Here is a 5,326-nt window from a genome sequence, read left to right on the forward strand (position 1 = left end):
ATCTTGTTAGCAGTTTATCTTCTTGCTCCCAGGAATGACTTATAAGAAGCCTATTGATAAGGCTGATCTAATTTACAGATGGGTCCTACTTATGGGATGAATGGGACATTATCAAGCCAGATATGCAATAAGATCCACAGTGGACATAATTGAAAACTTTTATTTGCCAGAAACAAAGTCAGCACCACAAGCCAAATTAATTACCTTAACTCTAGCTTGTCAGCTAGCTAAAGGCCAGGTAACAAATATTTATACTGATGTTCAGTATGCTTTTTGAGTGGCACACAACTTTGGAATGCTATGAAAGTAATGAGGTTTTAAACCTCATCATGACATCTTATACCAAAAATAGAAAACAGGTTGAAGAGTCATTAATCACGATCAGTTCAGTTCAGTCGCTCAGTTGTGTCTAACACTTTGTGACCCCATGGACTGCAAGATAATGGATTAATGGTTAAATGGATTAACCATGATACAACTGCCAAAACAGCAATTATGAAAACAACAGAGCATTTCAAATTTGGCACTGTGGAAGCTGAAGGAAATCAACTTGCTGATGTTGCAGCCAAATGGGTAGCTTTAAATATTCATCCTGTCCAGCCTCCAGAATGTCCACTGCTCTCTGTTAACCCGGCAAACTCAATGAAAAATTTATTTCTATGAGCTCAAGAAATCACCACTAAAGAAGAGAGACAGATTAAGCAACAAAAAGGGGAAATTTTGACCCCACCACACAAATACGGGTTAGACCCGATAAAACAAAAAAATAGTTTCGATAGACATGTGCGTGGTTAGTCACTCAGTTGTGTCCAATTCTTTGTGACCCCATGGACTTCAGCCCGCCAGGCTCCTCTGTTCTTGGGATTTTCCAGGCAAGAATGCTGGAGTGGGTTGCTATTTCCTTCTCCAGGGGATCTTTCTGACCCAGGAATCAAACCTGTGTCTCCTGCGTTTCAGGCAGATTCTTTACCTCTGGGCCATCAGGGAAGCCTTGTGCCTCTCTATGTGTGTTCAAAATTCCTCCTAAAATAATGATGCCTGAATGACTATTGGTCATATCTATTATTCGATATAAAATAGTGACCATGCATAGTGCACATATAGAGCAAAATTGGCGTAAGTCCCTCTGTACCACTTAGAGTTGACTGTCAGTCTGTGGCAAGCATCCTACTAGCTTAACCCCTTAAAAGGTAAGAAAGAACTGGGGTATTAAGATGGGGCATTGGGGGACATGATAGATCCAGGGCAGGTAAGCGACCACCATGGCATTGGGGGACCAAATACTGGTTCACCTAATGCTTTCTATCAAAAGATTAATGATCAAACCGGGGTGGGGACGATGAAATAAAACGTGCATTTCAAACCAGGACAAGAAAAAATTAAACATAGAAGTTGCTATCTGTGTTTTTTTTTGGCCTCTTCCCTCTGTCCCCCACTCCCTAATGTGCCAGATATGTCTGCATTACTCATTAACCAGAGTTCCTCAAAGATGGGGGTGCCCACTGGACTGTAAAGATCCATTTTCCCCCTTCTTCTGATGCTAGCAATGTAACCTCTTAAAAGATCAATGTTCTTTCCTAGCTCTATAGGGGCCATGGTGACTTGCACCTTGCTTTATATGTGCTTACCTGGACTATGTATCTTTGGTGAACTTTTAGTAAAATATATCATTTTGATGGATGATCCCTTTGTCTTGAGGATGTATATGACTGTGCGTTCGATTTCTAACAAGTAGAAGAGTTCTCAGAGCTTTCTGAGAATCTGCTTCCTGGGTTATAATCCTTGGTTTAGCTCAAATAAAATCCTCCTCTTTTTCTTCTTAACTTGATAGTTAACTGAATTTTCATCCACAGTTCTTATCCCCAAATTGCCTTCTGCTCTGCTAAGGAGGGAGATGTGGAAGAGACCTGAGGTCCTGTAACCTGAGCTTGGCTATTCATTTAACCTTTCCCGGTACAATCCTTGGTTGCAGTGTCCAGATGGGCGGCGGCCGAGGTAGACGATAGCAATGAAGCCATGGCAGAAGGGAGAACTCAGTGGCCAGTGAGACCTCCACGCTGGGAGATACAAAACATACCCTCTCCTGCCCACGGCTCATCTCCAGTGCTTGGAGAACAGCAGCCACCTCCTGGCTGCACCTGTCCCATTTCAGCCCTGGATGGTGTGTGCCTTGGAGTGATCCTTCTGGGCTCTCACCCCTCCCTTTGGCCCCCTACCTCTTGTGTCTTTGTTTCTTCTGACCCTCCACTCCATGTCCACCTTCCCTCACTGCCCCCCTCCCCTCCCCAGTTCACCGCTGCTTGGCTCTCCCTCAATACCCTCCCCTGCCCAGAACATACCTGTGTGCTCAGCTCCGGGCTCACCTCTGCTGCAGCCTTTGTCTCTGACTCCTTGAACTTTACAGCTGGACCTTGCCCCAGGGGGAGGGGCGGAGTGAGGCTTGTGCTGACCAAGGTGGTGACCTACGGCTCAGGAAGCTCCACAGTGGGCAGGGGCAGTGCACGAGGAAGTGTGTGGGTCTCTCGTGGCAGTGGCCCAGCGGGCTCCTGTTACCCCGAGTTCCGAGTATGGAAACTCCCCAGTCTTTCACCACTTCAGCAGCTGTGTCCACTTCTGTTTTTCCCCAAACACCCATGCCGTCTATAATTCCCTGTCATTCCTTCTGCTGAAGCAGCACTTTTCACAAGAGTTGCCTGTGTATTCTCCGCTATGATCTGCATTGGCATAGTCTGTTCAAGTAGGTGGTGAGTTTCTGAGGTCAGAGATAAAGATAAGGAGAAATTTCCTAGCAAGTACTTGCCAATGTGGACTTCCCAGGTGGTTCAGTGGTAAAGGATCCTGTGATGCAGGAGACTTGGGCTCGATCCCTGGGTCAGGAAGATTCCCTGGAGAAGGAAACGGCAACCCACTCCAGTATTCTTGCCTGGAGAATCCCATGGACAGAGGAGACTGGTGGGCTACTGTCTATCGGATTGCAAAGAGTCAGACACGACTGACTGCCTTTCACTTTCATACAGTTCGTGAGGTTCCCACAGCAAGTATACTGGGGTGGTTTGCCATTCTCTCCTCCAGTGGATCACATTTTGCCAGAATTCTCTGCTATGATCCGTCCATATTGGGTGGCCCTACATGGCATGGCTCATAGCTTCATCAAGTTACAGAAGCTCCTTTGCCACGACAAGGTCTTGATCCTTGAATGGGGTTAAGAAGCAACAGTTAGAACCCTGCATGGAACAACTGATTGGTTCAAGATTGAGAAAGGAGTGTGACAGGGCTGTCTGCTGTCACCCTGTTTTTTTTTTTTAACCTATATGCTGACAACATCATGAGAAATGCCAGGCTGGATGAGTTACAAGCTGAAATCAAGAAAGGTGGGAGAAACATCAACAACCTCAGATATGGGGATGATACCATTCTAATGGCAGAAAGCGAAGAGGAACTAAAGAGCCTCTTATGAGGGTGAAGGAGGAGAATGAAAGAACTGGCTTAAAACTAAATATTAAAAAAAGTAAGATCATGGCATCTGGCCCCATTCAGTTCAGTTCAGTCGCTCAGTAGTGTCCGACTGTTTGTGACCGCATGAATCACAGCACGCCAGGCCTCCCTGTCCATCACCAACTCCCGGAGTTCACCCAGACTCATGTCTATCGGGTCAGTGATGCCATCCAGCCATCTCATCCTCTGTCGTCCCCTTTTCCTCCTGCCCCCAGTCCTTCCCAGAATTAGAGTCTTTTCCAATGAGTCAACTCTTAGCATGAGGTGGCCAAAGTATTGGAGTTTCAGCTTCAACATCAGTCCTTCCAATGAACACCCAGGACTGATCTCCTTCGTTGCAAATAGAAGGGAAAGAGGTGGAAATAGTAACAAATTTCCTCTTCTTGGGCTCTAAAATCACTGCGGATGGTGACTGCAGCCATGAAATCAGAAGACAAACCTAGACAGTGTGTTGAAAAGCAGATACGTCACTCTGCCGACAAAGGTCTGTAGTGTTGAGGCTATGCTCTTCCTGGTGGTCATGTAAGGTTGCGAAAGCTGGACCGTAAAGAAGGCAGAGTGCCAAAGAATTGATGCCTTTGAACTGTGGTGCTGGAGAAGACTCCTGAGAGTACCTTGGACTGCAAGGAGATCAAACCAGTCAATCTTAAGGGAAATCAGCCCTGAATACTCATTGGAAGGACTGATGCTGAAGTTGAAACTCTAGTATTTTGGTTATCTGATGCAAACAGCTGACTCATCGGAAAATTCCCTGATGCTGGGAAAGATTGAGAGCAGAAGGAAAAGAGGGTGTTACAGATGAGATGGCTGGATGGATGCAATGGACATGAACTTGGGCAAACTTCAGGAGATAGTGAGGGGCAGAGAGGCCTGGCGTGCTGCAGTCCACGGCGTTGCAAAGAGTTGGATATGACTGGGTGACTGAACAACAACAAAATTAACTATCCAGAATAGGCAAATCTAGAGAGACAAAAGCAACTACAGAAGTAGCTGGTTCAGGCTGGGGAGCACAGGTTATATAAATGGTGCTACCTAGTGGACATGGGATTTCTTTTAGAAGTGATGAAAATGTTCTAAAATTGACTGTGGTGAGGTCTGCACATATTTGTGAATATACTAAAACCCACTGAATTATTCACTTTGTGGGTGAATTGTATAGTATGTGAATGATATCTCAAAAGGTGGTTTTTTAAAATAGCGAGAGGGACTACTATCTAGAAACACACACAAAACCCCTAAAAAATCAGCGAGAAATAGAAAATCATTCCTATTTCTTTACATGAGTGAAGAATCTCAAGGGCATGTGATAAGCTTCCCATATGTAGTAGTTATTGGTGGTTTAGTTGCTAAGTCGTGTCTGACTCTTGCGACCCCATGGACTGTAGCCCGCCAGGCTGCTCTGTCCATGGGATTCTCCAGGCAAGAAGACTGGAGTGGCTTGCCATTTCCTTCTCCAGTAGTAGTAGTTATTAGAGTAGTGCAAATTATTCAACAATGAGATGTAGTTTTGTACCCATTGCTGGCAGGAATGAAAAAGCCACATGGCATAGAGGATGCCACGTGTTGGGAGATGTAGGGAAATAGGCTTGTGGGAGGGAACGCTGATCTTACAGGCCTTCTGGAATGCTGTCCCCAGTACATGGGCACATCACAGAGTAGAAACAGCCTCGGGAGCAGGTACCACTGCAGGGCTCACTCCTGGAGGGTGAAGAATGGTGAGGCTACCACTTACTTTTGTGTGGGCAAGGAGGGAGGGTGAACAAGTGTGCATTTCACATATTTATTTGAAAGAGTACACAAAACGTCCATAGAAAGATAATAATCTTGCAGA

The 5,326-nt window shown here is 45.6% G+C and overlaps 1 protein-coding gene across 1 annotated transcript in view; it reads right to left on the bottom strand.

Moving 5' to 3' along the window:
- The window catches only part of AOC1 (amine oxidase, copper containing 1), a 12,781-nt gene extending 10,219 nt beyond the window's left edge, over window positions 1–2,562 (bottom strand). Inside the window, exon 1 of the mRNA XM_010857250.1 lies at window positions 2,340–2,562. The gene's annotated coding sequence lies outside the window, so the exon portion shown is untranslated. The remainder of the gene's footprint in view (window positions 1–2,339) is intronic.
- Window positions 2,563–5,326: the final 2,764 nt, after the last annotated feature.

Source organism: Bison bison, unplaced genomic scaffold, assembly GCF_000754665.1.
Source record: "Bison bison bison isolate TAMUID 2011002044 unplaced genomic scaffold, Bison_UMD1.0 scf7180017864379, whole genome shotgun sequence".
NCBI classification, from domain to species: Eukaryota; Metazoa; Chordata; class Mammalia; order Artiodactyla; family Bovidae; genus Bison; species Bison bison.